The sequence below is a fragment of the Lygodium microphyllum genome, chromosome 1, assembly GCF_053477565.2.
Source record: "Lygodium microphyllum isolate KBCC chromosome 1, Lygodium_microphyllum_v1.1.10, whole genome shotgun sequence".
Classification (NCBI taxonomy): domain Eukaryota; kingdom Viridiplantae; phylum Streptophyta; class Polypodiopsida; order Schizaeales; family Lygodiaceae; genus Lygodium; species Lygodium microphyllum.
This window is the reverse complement of record NC_141135.1, coordinates 115,552,175-115,572,525: the sequence shown is the minus strand read 5'-3', so window position 1 is coordinate 115,572,525 and position 20,351 is coordinate 115,552,175.

The following is a 20,351-nucleotide window of genomic DNA, read 5'->3' as shown; positions in this document are numbered from 1 at the left end:
TGGAGCACCCATATCTGGAGCAGGGATACCATCAGGGGAAACTCATCTGGTGGAGCAAAGGATACAAAGTGATTGAGCAAGAAGACGGAACCTTTGTGTGGGAGATCAAAGTCTTCTGCCATCACTGCTTACGAATGTTGACAAGTATCCCTGTTGAGTTTAATGAAGAAGGTGGGATGGGGCCGTCAGTTCATCCTCTCAATATGCTAAATTTTGACTATCATAATTACGAGTAGAGGAGTTCGTAATGGCAGGCCATGTAAACCCATTGTGGACGTACACATTATATTTTGACGGAGCATCCAGGGGCCCTAATCAAAAAGGGAGTATTGGAGTATTAATCCGAGATCCCCAACGTAGAGTTACGATGAAGTTAACTGCTTATCTCGGGGTAGGATTCACTAACAATATGGCGGAGCATAAAGTCTTGATTATGGGACTGTATATTGCTAAACAAGGTGGTATTCGACGATTGTTAGTAAAAGGGGATTTCGAGTTGATCCTGAATCAGCTAGAAGGGACATACACAGTGCGGAATCCCATCCTTTGTATGTATCATCGAACTGCGATGACCCTACTTGAGGAGGTTTAGAGAGTATCTTTTCAGCTGATTCCAGGTTACTGGAATCAGTTTGCAGATTCACAGGAAAATCTTGCTTATGAAGAAGACCTTTTCTTCAATTGTGGTCCTAGTTTGGATATTGCTATCAATAATGAGACAAGACCCGGTCGCTTGTGGGGAATGTTATCAGAGTATGCAATATATGGCAGGCGATGGTTGATATGGATGATGCAAAGAGTAGTCGAGACTAATCTACCGTTGTTATCATGGACCCATAGGCTGATTAGAAAACATGTTATGTGTACGCCTCTTGCTATATATGCAGGAGGGATGGGTCATAACCTTATGCATTTAGTTTAGGGTTGTGAGCCCTATTTTTCCTCCTTGGAAAGGAGCATATTATTGTATATCTGCATTATATTGTGTAGGGATGTGTAGGTGCTATTCCGTTTGATCTCATTAGGCCAAGAGGGTCAGTTTTGGGAGGTTTTAAATTCTTTATTGCATTAGGCCAAGAGGGCCGATCAGTTTTTCAAGTGAAGTGTTTTATTTCGTTAGGCCAAGAAAGCCAGTGTCTGTTTAGTGCGGGTGTGGTTAATGGTTTCTTGTTTTAGTCTTGTGCTAGACAGGTTCAAAGAAGAGCTTGGAAGGAGCCTTTTGTTGTGCGGAAGCTTCTCGTAGCCCTATCCAGGTGATATCTCTCCTTTGTGAGTAACGTGTTTTTATGCTATATGTGTTTGTGTACTTGTAGGGGATTTTCTTTTCCTATTGGGGGACCGGTGTTCAAGGCATGAAGTCCCAAGTTTAGGTTAGGTATGTTTGGGGGAGGTTTGAGTAGTCGTTGCCTCCTGTAAAGACATTTCCAGGCATCGAAAGACCTGTTTTAGAAGGTAGTCCTAGTGACCCTGTTCTTGGAGTTCTTGTTAGTTGTGAGGCAGTTAGAGAAGTCTTCCAGAGGAAAAATGATGATGATAGAGAGCAAAAACCCCTGAATATCTCAAAGAAAATAAATATATACAAAGGTTTGTAGAAAGGGGTTCTAACCCCCCTATCACAATAAAAAAGGAAAGAAATGAAAATTTATAAGCAGTTGATCATCGCCTTGCGAAGGCCTGGTAGGTTCCTCAGGATGAGTCCGACCCGCAGCCGATGCCTTGTCTTCGTAGGGGTGGCATCTTGCTGGGAAAGAAGAAAGTAAGGAAGGTTGGAGTGAAAATAAAAGTGAGTATCAGAAAATGATTAAGTGTCGCCTTGTGAGGGCTTGGAAGGTTCTTGGGTACCGAGACAGAACCTGAGGCCGATGCCTTGTTCTCCTTGGGTCACTACTCTCAGCTCTCTCCTTTTTACATGCCCGAGTATGGAAGAATCAATCAAAAAACCTAAAAGAAAAAATGTGTTAAAAGAAAATACTTCTTGATCAGGCTATAGGAGTCCTCACCTAGTAGGAGCTCCTGGTTGTGTTGTCCTTAGTTAGGTAGGTAGTTTAGACCACCACTTAGGGCAACCTCTTTGATAGTTCTTTTTAGTTTGGCCATGTTGGAGCAGTCGGTTAGTGACTAGCTTTGGACCTTCTATCAGATTATGCTAGGCCTCGTCCTTGTGGATGTCATGCCTTGGTTTTGTTAGGGGGTAGGGTGAGCATTGTGCTATGTTTTAGTATGTATCTACTTTGTATTAGCTTGATGCTTCCTTTGGTTGTTTTGTGCAGATCTGTTGTGGGATTCGACAGGGGCTGAGTCGCCCTATCCCGTGGTCACAATGAGAGTGGAGTTTTGAGCTCAGGATGTGCCTAAAAATTGCCAAAAAATCTGGAATGCAGGGGAAAAATATTCAACATCGAAGGTGGCAGCTCTAGCTAGGACAATTTTAAGCACCAAGTGAAAGACGACTTTTAAAAGAGGCTCGAGCGACACTTGTGGATTTTGGATAATTATTCCAACATCCGTGCGGGTTCTCAAGAGTTTCCAGTCAATGTGGGATGTCAAGCCCGACGCGCAGAAATTTACAGCACTCGAATTGGAGCCTGGACGAGGAAGGAGCCAAGGATCGGTCAAGATATGAAAGGGTTGATACTTGGGAGGCCAAATTGGGCATGACCTTTGGGAGCTTGACACCCCCCTCAAAATTTTTAACCAACAAGATGAAAAAAGTTTGAGCATGAAGAAGGCGACGTGATGCTGTTTGCGCCCGATTTTTTCGCTTGATGCCATCATGATGGAGATGCCTGCCTACAAACAACCTATGCAATCGATCATGGGCCTTAACTACTCCTTCCTTACTGGTCATATCACCGTCCTTCGCGCGTCCAATGGTGGCCTGAATGAAGAGAGCCAATTCTAGTCTTTCTCTCTCCTCCCTCTCTCTCCCCTAAGGGGCTCTTCTTGTGTCCAAGAGGAAAATGAAGAATGGTGAAGGAAAGCTTGTCCGATTGGGACCGGATTGCTCTCGAATTAATGTAGACATGAAGATTGCTAATGGTGAAGATGTTGGACATTGAATGTGGGCTGACCCGCAATCCCGCACCAAAACCGAGATCCTGAGACACAGAGCCTAAACGGTTATTTAATTTTTATGAAGAAAAAATGAATTTTTATGCTATTTGGTTGATGAAACATTGTTCCCATGGTCTGATTATGCATTAAATGTTGTTTTCTATGAGTTTTATCAGTTTATAATCTGAGAATCAGAAAATCATAAGTGATATGGTTGAAAGTAATGGTATAAAACCCAAAAAACACGCGTTTAAGGGGGTAAAAATGGGATTTTTACAAAATAAATGGAAAATATGAGACATAATACTTATAAAACCATTAAATTTTGTTGTCAAGGAACCTAAGGGCCACATCCCACAATCAATCTTAATTTATAGTTATTTTTTATTGAAGAAAATAGAGAAAAAATACTAAAAAATGGTGAGAAATGGGTTCTAAATGGGAGAAAATTAGGAAACGGTAAAAGAAAAATTCAAAACAATTAAATGTGTGTTTGTGCAATGTATAATGAAGGTAAAGCACAAGGTTGGCCTTGCTTTACCCTCATTTCTATGTTTATGTTCATGTTTATCGCTTTCTTTATGAGGAAAAACACGTAAAATGACTCTTTCATCTATCAACGAATGCAAAACATTAAACGGTAGGGTGAGAGGGGAGATTGAGCGTCAAAATATCAACTAAAATTTGGTTTATGTGTTGCATCATGTCTATAGGACGTTGTTTAAAATAAAGGGGAAGGCATCATGAGCGTGAGGCTTGGTGTCTCTCCTCGTTTTAGTACATAAACGCTAGCATGGAGATCATGAAAAGATTAGTTTCGCACGATACACAATGCTAATTTTCTTCTGTTTGTGCACTAAACCACTCACATTATGCACTATGCATAGTTCATGGTATCAAAGGAAAAGCTCCTGGACTGCATAGCAATTGTTTTCTTAGGACTTTGACCCATGATTGAGAGTGTAAGGTTATCCGTTATCGTAGGATAGAGGGTCAGTTTCCTAAGGGACTGTTAAGTGAGGAAACATGGTATATCTCCTGGACAAGAAATATAAAAGAGAGAAGTTTGTGTTTGTTTGTGTTATATGTTGAGCAGCGCATCAAGGGGCCAATCCCTGCGATGTAGGAGAGCTACAATGGGGCCGCGGTGATTCTACCGAGAGGTTGCCTCCATGTATGTATGTGATTGTGGCATTGCTGATATGTATGGGTTCTTTCTCTGTGGAGTTTATAGAGAGGGAAACATTGGACTACAAAACTATAAACTATAAACACATAGATTAGGCTTTAGGGCAGTTTGTCCTTTAGCATTAGATTGGCGCTCCTAGTCCGCGAGGCCGTGAGAGGTCCCCGGCTAGTGTCATACCTACTGCTGGCCCTTTTTAGGTCCCATCAGGTTCGTACTTTGGTTGCTTCATCATCCCAACCTATGACTAGGAATGCCATTTCTAAATCATCTAGAAAGTCTAGAGCTTTCTCTCCTTTGTGCCCAAAAAAACTTTAAAAAGCCATGATAGGAAGATGTTGATCTAGCTTAATACAAAATAAAGATGAACACATCTAGGCCTAAGTCATATCTTATTAAGGGTAGAATAAATGGATTCACAAATGCATTAATCTCATCAAGACGACGAGGGCCCAATAAGCCCTTATGATATTTTGAAACCTAAGCTTTGTACTAACTATTATATGCACGGTTTTCCTAGCAAGTGGATGGATAGGTCCATACAAATCCTATGGTTCATGGGATACACTTAGAGTAGAATGAATATGTGCACATTAAAGGAGATGTTATAATCCAAAATAGGAAATATTATGGGATCACGGGACAACAAGATCTCTCTCAACCTCTCAGCTCCAAAATAGAAGACCAACCTTTGCTGAAAATGTATTTTTCTACTAATGCACACATCCACCCGAATGTTTTGAACCAATTGAAAGTTGTAGAAAGTAGGAGTAGTAATTTATGCATTAACTACAAATTTCCACTACAAACTTTCATGAAGCATGTTGTTGAAGCTCTTGCCTCTTAGATCCCACCATTCAAGAGATGCGAAGGATTTACTCACCACTAATTAGCATAGCTTTGGTGTGACCATCATCAGCCTTGTAAAGTTCATAGGCTTCGATAGCTACCTTCTTAATTACTTTTAGTCTTCCTGCTAGTAATAGTTGAAGCGCATCACCATATGTAGCCTCTCGCCAATACCGCATACCATTGATATGTAACTCCCCCTCCAAAAACTTATTAATCCCCGAATTTGAAAGTGCATTGACCACTTAAAGATGAGGCTCCTTAGGGAGTGTCTTTACACTAGACACCAAGCACTCAGCACAATGACTTGACCTAGAGACTTGATGAGAGAAAAATTTCTCTTGAAGCAAAGAATGGTGTGTATAATTAACTTGCTTTACCCGCATACATGCTGTTTTCCGATAAAGATTCTTCTTCTCTTAAGCTTCTTTTGGAGACCATAGCGGTACTCTTGTGTAATATTTCCACTTAAAAATATTACTAGACTGACTTTCCGCACACCGCGTGAAATTCATGCAAAGGTTATTCTTAGTATTGGAAATACTTGCAGTGTAACCTATAAATCGCACGCGAGAATCAAGGACTCTGCATTGGCAAACCAAGACCAGGGTTCAAAGCTGCATAAACGGTGGAAAAACTCCCTCTTGGGAGGAGGTTAAGTGGATAAATGTGAAATTTATTGTAAATGTTTTTACTTATTTTCCCCCAGCTGATGCGTGGCTGAGGGAAGGGGATGGCTAGGTGGGAGAGGTGGTTACAAGGGGGAGACGTGGACTGCATGCACAGCCACGTGGGGGAGGTCCCCTCTCCCCCCTTGACGTATAAAATCTCCCTTAGTGAAGGGGGGGTGGAAAAAAAGGAGGAAGCAGAGAGGCTGCGTGGAGGAAGGAAGAGAGGGATTGGAGGTCACTGAGTGAGGGACGAGTGATGCTGTGTAGAGAGAGAGAGGGAAGTTGCGCCGGCCGCTACTGCCATTGCCAAGATGCCACCAGCTGTTGCCGGCGGAGTTCCCTGCCGCCATCCCATCTAACGGCCGTCGTTTCAACGTGCCGATTCTGGGACACCTTCAAGATGTCATCTTCCACCCATTACTACCCCCTCCTCTCATCCATGTGGTTCTCTGATCATTGTAAGAAGCTTCTAAGGGGGCTTCCTTAAGCCCCCCTTCCCACTAGATTCCCCAATAAGTCCATTCCTATACCCCTCGGGACTTTTAAGAGAAGAAGAGAAAGTCTATAAAGGCCCTTCCCACAAATCACCCACAAGCCCACCCGGGGACTTTAAAGAAGAGGATGTCTATAAAGCCCCTTTTCCACCAATCACCCACAAGCCCAACCCTAGGCTGGGATTTAAAGTCTCCATTCCCGCAAGGCCCTTCACAAGAACCCTTTTGCGAACCCCTCTTCTTCCGAAATAAAGAAGGCCCAAGCTCCAAACCCTAAGGCCTTTCATAAGCCAAATCCTGCAAGTTAGTACTTTTGTCAAGGATCCGTACTTCATAGGGAATCTCCGTGTACAAGGGACACGGGTAAAGATTTTAAGGTTTCATACCAAGGTGAGTAATTCGTAGACCGCGAAGGCGAAATCACGTCTGTGATGGTCCCTAAAAAGTCACAAGGCGCATATGCAGGAGGATCATCTCCTAGAATTCTTGTGGATATCTCACCGAGCCCACCAGGTTTTCTTCCTATTTTTGATTTACGTAGAAGTATTGCTATTATGCATGGTTATTTCATGAAACTAGAATGCACTTATGCTTGTCAAATCCACCTAGCTAAAATGCAATGGAAATAAATTGGCTATTTGAAATTTACTAGAAGTAACTCACGATATGAAGATTGGTCATTGGTACTTTCAATGGAATGAACGGAAAAAAAAAACATAAGGTGTCTATGCATTTTAGAACCTTATTAGCAAGTTGCCTTTTGTGCATTTCAAAGTGACAGTCTAGAACGCCTATTGCCTAGCTTTACAAGGTCGAAATTATCAAAGTACACCTTTGATTAGGCATGGAAAGAATAAATCGCATGTTGCATTTTTTTTTTGAAAATCTCATTTGTAAGGATAAGGATTCATTAAGGAAGTCGTTATCAACCGTAGGAAATAGCAAAGCATGGAAAAGATTCTAAGGGTTGCATGAAGTAGGTTAACTCTAGCTTCAATTGGCATGAATCTCATTTAACTACATAGTAGTTAGGAAAGGTTGCATAATGCACATTCATCGTACGAATAATTTCATTCATCAAGAGATGTAGTTAGGGAAAGGCTGCATGGTTCATTTAAGCATAAAATCTTAAAAGCTTAGTGGCATGAATCGTGAATGCATGTCCTAGTAGGATCAATGAAAGTTATGCCAAAATTTAACATGCGCTTTGGTCTTAATAAGAAAAGTTAGGGTTTGTGAATCTAATCGTACATAGAGGCAATGAATCGTGTGCTTGCGAGAATTGTGTCGTAATGCAACTAGTTTTTTCCCTTTTAGATCAAGACAACATCTTTAGGAATGGTTCGTCCTTGTCATATGACAAGTAAACTAGATTACCTAAGACACCTAAACTGCAAAGGATTCGCATAGGATGGTTAGATGGATACAATAAAATACTCCAAGTGCTAACTAAGGTTTAGCACCTTGAGGACTTGACCTAGTTTTGCACTTGTTGCCAAGTCGAAACCCCTCATACCCAAAGGTCCTACCCACATTCACGGAATGTAGTGACAATTGGACACGCTTGCAAGAAACGATCTAGAGTTTCTATCCCAGGGATCACTCGATCAAATGTTAAAACTCAGATTGAGTTGGAACCCCTAGGACCAAACATTGTCGGCCTAGTGCAATTGGGAATGGGTTGGATAAGAAGACACCATGAACCGTGCTTCTTGTCTAATCATGATTCTGTGACTAGAAGACATCGTTTGATGGGTGAAATGATCCCATGGAGTAGATGCAACACTTGCGCAACAAGTTGCAATGTCACATGATCTTGTGGTTTGATCACAAGAGAGTTGCCAATTCCTTGGAATGAGATTGGCAGATTCTTGCGCAAGTTTAACTTGCAAGAGGATGAGTAGCCGTCCTACTAGAGCACCTTTCTTGGGGGAAAAATTTTCCAAGATAAGGGAATTAGGTATTTTCTTGGAAGCAAAGGACCAATCAATAATTTGAAGTGACATGGTCGCCATGATTTACTATTAATAAAACCTAAGGTATTGGTTAAGTTGGGTTAATAGGGTACGGCCTTAACCGAAAGACAAAAGGGAGAATAGACAAATCCTTGAGGATCTTGCCAAGACACAATTGATCCCGGATCGAATGCTGGATACATTCCGTGAGAAGGATTCACTCCTTGGCAGTTGGCCAAATAACGACCACTGGAAATAATTGTGATTGTAATAGTTTAGAGAGCACTGTTTACTTTGTTTGCTCAAGGAACTAAAGGATGGAAAGATATCTAATGCTTCAGGTTGAAGGCCTAAAGGGAGAGGCAGCCTCAGTTATCCCTGACTATCTGCCTGACCCTAACCAAGGGGGTTATTAGCCGCGCTGGGAATGTGGACCGAACCCACTGCATGAGGTCTCTTCATTGGTCACTACTTGGAGCAAGTGGACGCTTCGGTGCCAAGGGATCTCTGGCCGTAAATCCCTCATCTTCCGGGCCCTGCACAAGAGGCCAATGTGACTCGGGATTGGATCTCAAGGCCCGTATACTAGTCTATAGGTGAAATCTTGGATTAGTAATCCCTGTGGATTACTGGATAGCCTTCGGACGGATTATGGATAGCCTTCGGGCGGATTATGGATTAGCCTGCGGGCTGGACTTTATGGATGTATTCTAAAGATAAATAAGATAACCTATTAAAAAGGAACTTGTTTGATATTATTTTTCTATGTCAAGTGCTAAGATTACGTGAAGGAACCAGTGTCTAACGGGCTAATTAAGAAAGCTGCTTGATGCATGTCCAACTAAATGTGGTAGGTAATTAGACAACTAAAGCAACCTTGAGGAAAGTGCGGCGGATGTGGCCATGGGTCTAACCTATGGATGGGTGGTCTTGGTTGGCCAGGAACTTTTCTCAATTGTAATGGACAGCAAGGAGATCTTCTCAAAGGAAATGAATAGCAAGGGCGCTGACCTAGAGTCTAGGTTACAATAATCCCGGTTTATGTTGTTTTAGGGGAACAAAATGGGACTTTGCCTTATGGCAGAGAGGTCGAGCCTTGCATCCCTCTTGTTTTCTATTCTCCTTGAACCAAGTGCAGCGTGAATTTGCTTTGGGAGTGGCATTTCTGCTTAAAGTAGTTCGCTTGGGATTCGATGCTAGTTGCAGTTTAGGAAAACGACCATTATGGAAAACCCTAATTTTGGTGGTCCTAAGTGGGAACGGCTGAAATACTTCCACTACACGTGGCAGATGCGGAAAGTCTTAGATCGCAAATCTGGTAACATTGCATGGAAGTGCGGGGTGGATTTTTCTACACTCTCTTTCCGATGGACTGCTAAGACGTGTCCTGAAAGGGAAGAGGTGAACACGTTACAGTTGGTATCAGAGCGAACCAACAAAGGATTTGTTTTTATAGGAAATCTTAATAAGAAGAAGTAAAGCAAATGTTGCTATTAAGAACATTTCCTTACTTTCGATGTTGTCTTGCAGAATTATGAAGCATGGAACATGTTCTTAGTGTTCTGAGTCATGTTTATGACCACAATGCATTCCTCAAATTATCGACAAAGGATCAATATAATGAACATCCTACACTACAACAAAAAGGCCTCATAGATGCACATCTAGACACGATTTTTGAATATAGAGAAATTCTTACGAACGCGTCTATCCGCCTGTTTATTTGCACGTCTACCATTGTGTCAATAATTGCATGTATCAACGAATTTACACGCACAAATAGACGCACAATAGACGCGCATATAGACACACTGGTAGACGCGCTTCTACAAGCACTGATAGATGCGAATGAGAAACAAAAAATGTCATTTTAAAAAAAGGATATTTAATTTCTTTTTAAAATTTGAATTATGAAGTGCGTGTATAAGCGTATGTAGTCTGCATTATAGACGCGCATATAAACATGAATTATCTGCAATTTAGATGCGCTGATAGACGTGCAAAACAGAACTGGAAAAAAAACCCAGAGAGCATGTGGTTGCAAACCACATGCCCTCTAGTTTTTTTTTTCCCCCTCCTATACATCACATTGTGTATTTGGGAAAAAGACAATGTATCTTACAGGCAGGAGAATTGAAAATAAAAGTCCATGTGTTCATTATATATCAAAAGCATTTACAAGGGAAGTTTAAGTGCTTGCGACCTAAAGCGTGGCCGCAAGCAGTAGGCTCAAAGAGATATCATACGTATACAAGAAAAGAAGGCCTCATGAGAAGGTATGGTGCTCCTCTACGAATCTGAAGAGGAAACATCTTCGCTAGTACCACCATGGCTACTAGCGTCGCTATCCCCCTCCTCGCTAGGCTCCACATCCAGGTTCGCCTACACACACGAAAGATCATGGTTTCTTACATAGACAAGGTGGAGAAAAAGTGTTAATTAGCTATACTTTTAATAGGAAAGTAAGAAAAACATACCTCCTCTGGCAGTCGAATCCTCATGGCCCGATTGTATTGGTCCTCAGTGATGAGACTCTCCTCATAAAAGTGAAGCCATGTTGCTGCGCAGTTATGGCCTCGATGGTAACCTACCTCTCTATGAGTAGGTGTCCTATCAACGATGGTAGTCTGCAAAACACTTAGAGATATACAAACAATTATGAGTCACAATATATTAGACTAAAATATATAAAGAATTAAAAGAAACATAAATTTAAAAAAACTAGAAATCAAAATATACTTACAAACTCTGCCTCCCATGACTCTCTGCTACTTGATCCGTAATGCGACGATCCCATGGTTTCCATTTGGATCTGTCACACCTCTGCATGCTGGTGACTCTTTACTTTCTCAGCTGCTTTCTTCTTGGCTTTCTTCCACTCTATGTGGTGGCACATAGGTGGTTGGCTATAGGCTTCACGCCCCTTCTCCAACCTCCACAGTGAGTCCCTGGCCCGTGTCATGAGGTGGGATCTTTCGTTGTGAAGTATATCCCTCACTTTTGTACATCCCCAATCATCCGAGAATAGCTGACCCTCAGGATTTGGGTACCTCCTATGGATTGCCCTCAACACCTCCTGCCACAAGCCGCTTTTCTAATTTTTGAAGGCAATGAAATAATCTTTATACATCGCATACATGACGCTCCTCATGTACGCCATTACATCCCTTCCCTCATCATCATGAAAGATGCCACCAGCATCTGTAACTCTATAGTACTGGCGTACAACCTCCTCTACGTGATCTATTGGTGAGGGTGATCGCTCGCCACCTCCTAGGCAACCCCCACACAAGCCTCGTCCTCCTCCTCGACTCTCCCTCCTCCCTCTCTGTCGCCTACCCTCTGTCTCGCTGGATGCACGAGCTTCTGCAGATGCACGTGCTTCTGCAGATGCTTGTGCTTCAGCCGATGCACGTGGAGCACGTAGAGTACCTGCATATGGAGTAGCTGCATGTGGAGTACCTGCACGTGGAGTCTGGGAAGTAGTGCTAGGCGAAGACGCCAGAGGCGTCCCAAACATGACACTGAACACCTCATCCGCTGTGGGAGAGCGGCCACGGTGTCTGGTCATCTCTCCCATGAAGTCTTCTCTACTAGGAAAACCTCCCAAAAATGCATTGACCCCCTCCCAAAGGAGGCCAATGTATCATTCATGCGATCCACATCCGGGTCATTGCTAGATGAACCAGGATACGACACCTGCAAAAAAAACACAAGAAAAATATAAATTTATTTGCTTACAAAAAATCATATATTACCTACATTTTCAAAGAGCTTTCTTTAGGCATTGAGCATAACACTTAAGTGCTAATGCTTCTCTTAAACAAGAAAACTGATAAACACAAACATGGGATTGGTCACATTCATCATTGCAAAAATATATTGTTTACTATTAGAACTGGGAGACCTAGCGCGTGTATCCCCGCGTCTAAATTGCAGGTTAGATGCGCCCTCAGACGCGCTCCAGAGTGAACCTTCTGTCTAGCGCGTCTATCTGCGCATCTAAGATGCAGTACATATGTGCTATTAGACGCGTATCCCAGGTCAATGCACGTGTATAATCGCATGTAGACTGCATGTCAACCTTCTGTGCAGTGCATGTATCATTGCGTGTACACTGCAAAGCACACGCATACTAAGATGTGCTCTCAGACTCTCTGAGAGGAAACATTTTTCGTGTCTACGTCTATGTCTACACTGAGATGTAGACGCGCTATCAGATGCGCTCGGTCGGCCAATTTTAGGCCGACGAGACCGCCATTGATGATTTACAAAATGCAATACATAATGGAATCACAAGTCCTAAATACACAAACAGAGTAGAGAGAGGAAGAGAGAAACAAAGAGAGAGAGAGAGAGAGAGAGAGAGAGAGAGACTCACCTTGGGTGTTTGGTGTGGCGGGTGGTGGCGCTTCTTCCTGCTCCTTCTTCCTCTCCTTGGTAAGTTACCCTACCTTGATGCTTGCTTGCTTGCTTGCTGCTTCTTCTTGTTCTCTCTTTCTTCATCTCCTTGGCTTTCCTTTTTCCCTTCTTGTGTGTTTGAAATGAAAGAAGAGGTGAGTCATGAGGAGGTGAGGCATGAAGAGACTAGGTGAGGCATGAAGAGACTGTATGTCGGCTAAACTCAAGCATCAGAACCGCAAAAAACGTAGGAAAGGAAAGGCGCAGTTTGAAAAGAAATGATTTAAGTATGGTTTGAATTTTGATGTGTGCGTCTATTTGCGCGTGTATATGTGCATCTATTGTTTAGATAGATCCGAGTATAGACGCGGATATAGACGCGAAAATAGATGCCAATATAGATGCGTAAGTAAATGCGGATATAGACGCGCATTTGGGCTTTATCATAATTTTTTGTTTTTAAGATAAGTTTTGATAGTGAATTCTTATCATAAGTTTTAATGTATTTACGATGATTTTTGTGTATTTAAAATTGAGATCTTATGTAAACATATGAATGATAAATATTTTGATATTGTCATGAATTAGGTTTAATCATGTCGACATCGTCATCACCTAGTGCGGTGCAAGCTGATGAGTCAATGAGCACATCCTCAAGTGAGGATGAAACATTGCGTCTTCATAATCGAGATGCATGGCTATGACAAAAAATTAAATGCATGTGTGATTGTTGTCAAGGGTATATTTTTTGAGCATATCGAATTGCAATGTCACACCTCAGCTTGTATGGAGAATGGGACCGAGAAAAATCACCAGTATTTATTGTTTTTTTTAACCACTAAGATTGCATGTCTATGTTACGGGAATTATATATCAATGTACATGAAACTCCCTTTTGTGGTTGAGCAGGATGCGGTGCCACATCCTCAGATGCTCCCTCCCAGGCGTCGAGAGGTTGCAAAACTTCGACGCGAGGAGGAAGAGTCTTCAAGAAGAGTAGAGACTGACGACCATGATAGTAGCCCCCATGAAATGCCCCATCAAGTCGTAGAGGATGAGATTTTGGACAACATGGTACACCATCTATTTTTGCAACCGATTCAGGAAGAAGGTCACTCTATGAAGCCAGATGATCCACTATATGTAGCATCATCTACTCCATTGTATGAAGGTTGTACGTACTCCATTCTTCGTGTGTCCCTCGAGATACTTAACTTGCAAACAATTTATGGATGGAGTAATGTCAGTTTGGATGCGTTATTGAAGTAGGTATCAATTCAATTTGGCTTATGAATCATAATATTAATTGTTCTATTTTGAAATCAGACAGAAATATATGTTGGTGGTTTTTTAACTCATTTTTAAAAATATATGTAGGTTATTATCACAAATGCTTCCAAAAAGAAACAAATTGCCAACTAAGAGAGAGCAAGCAAGACATTACTTGACATCTCAGGGAGGCCTCGATTATGTCAAGATCCATGCATGTGTCAATGATTGTGTCTTATTGCATGGGATTCATGAGTTTGCACGAGAGTGTCCTGTTTGTGGCGAATCAAGATACGAAGTGGAGATAAAGTCAATGGATGTGCCTCGTAAGGTTTTGCGACATTTTCTGATTGTTCCACGTATAAAACTTATGTTCAAGTGTAAGTCTATTGGAAAGCTCATGTCATGGCATGCTAGTCATCGTTCAAGTGATGGAAAATAAAGGATCCCTGCAGACACACCGGCATGGCAACATATAGATAATTTGTGGCCCATTTTCAAAGAAGAGCTAAGAAATTTGAGATTTGGTTTAGGTATGGATGGAATCAATCCATTTGGCATCAAAAGCACATCATACAGTGTATGCCCAGTGGTATTGGTGAACTATAATATTCCTCCATCCATGGCAATTTAAAAGGGACATGTGATGTTGTCCCTTCTGATTCCTGGAAAGCAAAAGGTAAAAAACATGGACATTTACTTAGATCCTTTGATTGAAGAGTTAGAAATGTTATGGGAAGGTATTGAGGTACAAGATACAAGTGCATCTGCATCCTCTAGAGATTTCACATTGAAGGCCATGTTATTGTGGACCATGCACAACTTTCCAGGATACGAAGAGTGTTCAGGTACATGTATATAACTCTATATTTGAAATTCAAGACTTGAATCAATTGCATTTTATTAATTCACTTGTTTTTTCAAGTTTAACCACGTCAGGATATCATGCATGTCCTATTTGCAGTCCCTCTCTAGTTTCCTCTAAGCTAGCACGTTTAAAGAAGGTTATCTACGACAATCATCATCGATTTCTTCCTATTGACCATCCCAAATATGTTCTCCCTACTAATGGAATGACTCCAAAATCTCTAACCATTCAAGATTTGAAGGAGAGATGGATTAATGCCGACAGCCACCCTCCACTCGGCATGAGTCGGTAAGAAGTGCATTTCTCTCAATTGACTTTAAAGTATTTAGCATGATGAATTGTTTACATAATATATTGTTTGTTTGTTAGGTTCTCTATATTTTTTCGTCTTCCGTGCTAGATTGAACTCAATATCAATCACCTGTTGGACCCCATACACATATTCAAAAATGTTGTATCTACATTATGGGATCACTTGATAGGGGCTCATGATTCAGTTAATGTAAGGGAGGATTTACGTATCATTGGTCGCATGAGACGAGCCTAGCCACGCATTGGACCCAGAGGAAAGATTGAGCTACCCCATGCACCTTGGATGTTGTCAAAGAACGAGGAAAAAATAGTGAAGGAACAAATATACAGCTTTCGAACACCCACAGGATGTATGAGATGTCTCAAGGGAGCCTTCATAAAGAAAAAGAAAAGAGGTGTGGAGCAACTATCTGGTTTGAAGTCCCACGATTGGCACAAAATGATTCAAGTAAGGGTATCTCTAACCATGAATATAGTATTTAGTGGAGTAACTATGTGTAAACTTTAGGGTATTATGACTTTTTCCTCAACTAATCATTTGATCTATGAATATTGTTTACATTCAGTTCGTACTTCCTACTAGCATATCCCATTCTGTATCCAAAGATGTACGTGATATCATTTACAAGATGGGAGAGCTTGTGAGATGTGTATACATTGTATTTTTTCATTATATATCTTTGAATTTCTACACAAAAATAAACAATTCTCAAATACATCTTGACAGATACGTGAGCTCGAAGGAACTTGATTCAAACACATTGCAAGATGCTCGAGTATTATCTGTTGAGGTGGTTTGTTTAGTGGAGGAAATTTTTCCTCGATCCATTTTAACTACTCAATTACATTTACTCATACATTTGATTTGAGAGAATGGAAAAAGAGGAGGAAATTAATATATCTTAAGAAGAGTGGGAATACGCACCAGGTTGCTTATCAAAAGTGAGACATACTATCAATTAATTTGTTTCTATAAGTTTTATTTTATATAAATAATTGACATGTTTGATCTTTTATCTTTTACTACTAGTACACATTATTCAATGCACTTTGGTGTGAGGATAAACATCTTCGAACTCAATGTATAGATGAAAAGAGAAATACCCAAGATTGTGGTGTCATTGCTCACTTTAAGGATGCCAATGGTACCATGGAAGGTTATTGTGGCTTGATCCAAGATATTCTGAAGCTTAACTTCAGACGATTCTTTATATATGTACTGGACGTGAAGTGGTTTAAAGAAGTGGTAACAAATGGTTAGCATTGCACAATCAGACGTCATCCAAGTGGTTTTGTAATCATTGACTCTACAAAATTTCACCAAAATAAGAATGACGCATCAGTACTTCCTCAACAATGCGAGCAGGTATATATGGAAATGCTAATTTTTTTATATGTATACATGTGATACATATACACAATATAATAAGTACTTAAGTTTTTTGCTTTTACAGGTGGTGTATCATCCAATGGTAAACAATAACCGATGGTGGTATGTCATCCCTATATCTAATCGTTCAAAACCAATATATGGTAATATTACCGACATGGAGATAGCAGATGACAATCCAACAATTAATGATGATGTGCATGATGACACCATAATGGACGATATGCATGATATAGTACAAGATGAACCTCGCAAGGATGTTCAAGGAAACGGAGAAGAAGACAATAATGTGATTGTTGATGATATTGATAAAGTTATTGAGCAATATAGCAACACATCTGATAGTGGGATAGACTTATTTGTTTCGTTACCTCTTGGTAACATAGACCTAGAAGTAGATAGTTTAGCAAGGGTTGATCTCATTGAAGATGAGATGGATCATTCATTGTAACATACTTAATTTGCTTATTGATTCAATGTGTATTCCTAATTCTATGGTTTTTATCATCCACACACGTGCATACTCAAGAATCAATAGTCTATTTTAAAGCTAAATTGAATTTTCCATAATAAAAAGAAAGTATCTTTTATCATCTTCAAATACGTAGAGAAATTACGAGATACATATTGCAATGCTTGCTACTAATTGTAAGGTTTCTGTCGCTTGCCCCTAATTACTTATATCAGGCTTGTCAACTAGAGGAACTGGCATTCATTAGAGAGCAATGAAAAAGTAATTATTAACTCTATTTTTTTAATTCAATGATTCAATGTGTATTCTTAATTCTATGGTTTTTATCATGCGCACATGTGCATGCTCAAGAATCAATTTTAGGTGGTTAAATAATTATTAACTTTGGTTTTTTAATTATGTGAATTGCTAATTTTAGGTGGTTAAATAATTGTGTGTCTGCTAGCGCGTCTATTTGCGTAGATATATAGACGCAAAATTTGCGTCTATTTACACGCATGTTTACACGCACTTATAGACGTTGTGATAGACGCGCCCGACTTTGCGCGTCTAACATGCGTGTCTACGCTTCGTTTCTGATGTAGTGCTAGACCGTATTTATAATCCATCGCCTTTGTATGTGGAACGGAGATGGACGGGTGACTCAGGAATCTACTACATAGCTGCCCACCAGTTTGCATACCTTCGAACCAACCTAAAGAGGATCAAGTGGTTGGAGGACCTGAAGATCGTGAAGCTGTTCATTTTTGTGGAGGCTCACGTAAACTCAACTTTATATATCGAAGGTCGGAGGGTTGAGCTGAACTCATATGTATACGAGGAAGTGACCCGCATAATCCTCGCTGACAGGATCAAGGTGCTCGGACGCTACAAGAAGAATGGGTACCAAAGGAAAGGATACCCTAATCTTCCGATGACTTATCGATTCCTGAAGATCCATGACCTGAAACCATACTATTATCCAGTTTCCATATGGTGCGCAGATCGGTCGCAGATAGCTCACGTGGTGAATCTCGGAAGGTCCCCAAGAACAAAGAACTCTACCTTTTTGCACAAAAAACAATATAAAAGCATGCACGACAAGAGACAAGAGACAAATTGGGTTCAATCTCCCCCATGCCTTGTGTGAGCGCTTCACAAAGCATGTATTTAATGTATATTTCCAATCTTCATGCTCAATAATAGCCCAATTACAAAAATATGACAAGCTTTTAGCTTTTGAGTTTGCTTTCTACAAAAATAGAAAAATAAAGCTAATGGACGGTGCCCATAGAGTTTGGCACGCCCAATCTCAATGTCCAAATAGAAATAACATATCCGGGCGCATAAGCGCATACAAAATAATAATCAATAATCAATGTCTCAATAGACATAACAAAATATAGGCGTGGCGCCTATCAAAATATAGTCCAAAGGTCGAATACTCGCTAGACTCCAATGCTTTCCTCCGCCACTGCTGCTATCTCTACACATCAACTGAAGCATTCACAATCGTTAGTAAAATAATACAATTAAACCGACAAAAGTGATTACCTAGCAATCTTCAGCTACATAAATAAATCAACTGGTTAGAAATAAAACCTAACCTTAATTTATTACGAGTGCGCACTCTAAACTCATAAACGTTTATTAATTTAATATGCATTTTGCGGAATCACCCGCTATGGAATCACCCATATACACACTAAATTAATGAAACGCCCGAAAAGGACAGGCGTCCCCATCAACTTCTCGCACAAAGAATCCTCTTTGTGTATGAGCCCCGGTCATCTAAGTTTACGGAATCCACTGTAAAACCTCACGGAATCCACCGTGGCATGGAATCCACCGTGGAATATGCCTCCTGGCATCATACCCCCGGGGATGGACTTGTTTGCCTTAACTGACTTGCAAAAAGCTTAATGGTTTAAGCTTAGTAGCTTAGGCTTATAATGGAGGAGGAATCGTCAGAAAACGGCGCAAATCGTGGAGGACAAGAGTATGGATTTAATGCCGTCGCGGAAATTTCGGACCCACTCATACAGCTCGTGATGAAGTTTATGAAGTATTAGGCTTTCTCCTAAAGCTTAACTCAAGATTAAACTTGAGATAGAAAAGAAATATGAAATTTTCCTCACTGTTTGTCCACGACTTGTTGATGGAGATGAATGCGTGGTCCTCTGCCTGCAGAGCCTGGTCCTTCGCGATCTGACAGTGAAAACAGGGGTTCTTGATCGCCAGAAGTCTGCCTATATCGACGGTTCGCGACGAGATTGACTGTAGAGCCCGTTTGTTCCTGGAGCTCCGCCTTCGCCCGAGATTGGTAGCGATTGGAAGCTCTTGATCTTTGCTCCGCTCTGATACCACTGGTGCGCAGATCGGTCGCAGATAGCTCACGTGGTGAATCCTGGAAGGTCCCCAAGAACAAAGAACTCTACCTTTTTGCACAAAAAACAATGTAAAAGCATGCACGACAAGAGACAAGAGACAAATTGGGTTCAATCTCCCCCATGCCTTGTGTGAGCGCTTCACAAAGCATGTATTTAATGTATATTTTCAATCTTCATACTCAATAATAGCCCAATTAAAAAAATATGACAAGCTTTTAGCTTTTGAGTTTGCTTTCTACAAAAATAGAAAAATAAAGCTAATGGACGGTGCCCATAGAGACAGGCATGCCCAATCTCAATGTCCAAATAGAAATAACATATCCGGGCGCATAAGCGCATACAAAATAATAATCAATAATCGATGTCTCAATAGACATAACAAAATATAGGCGTGGCGCCTATCAAAATATAGTCCAAATGTCGAATACTCGCTAGACTCCAATGCTTTCCTCCGCCACTGCTGCTATCTCTACACATCAACTGAAGCATTCACAATCGTTAGTAAAATAATACAATTAAACCGACAAAAGTGAATACCTAGCAGTCTTCAGCTACATAAATAAATCAACTGGTTAGAAATAAATCCTAACCTTAATTTATTACGAGTGCGCACTCTAAACTCATAAACGTTTATTAATTTAATATGCATTTTGCGGAATCACCTGCTATGGAATCACCCATGTACACACTAAATTAATGAAATGCCCGAAAAGGACAGGCATCCCCATCAACTTCTCGCACAAAGAATCCTCTTTGTGTATGAGCCCCGGTCATCTAAGTTTATGGAATCCACCGTAAAACCTCACGGAATCCACCGGGCACGGAATCCACTGTGGAATATGCCTCCTGGCATCACCATAGCTAGATGTAACACAACATTATTCTCCTCAAAATAATGTAACAGTTGCTCTATCATCCCAAGAATTATTATACTCTGAAAGGGTTATGTCCATATAAATAAAATAAGACTTCTTTTTATCAATGTCTATCTTGTTTATGAGAATTGATAAAAAGTTAAGTGGCTAGGATTCTTGGTTGATAGCTGAATTGGGTATGAAATA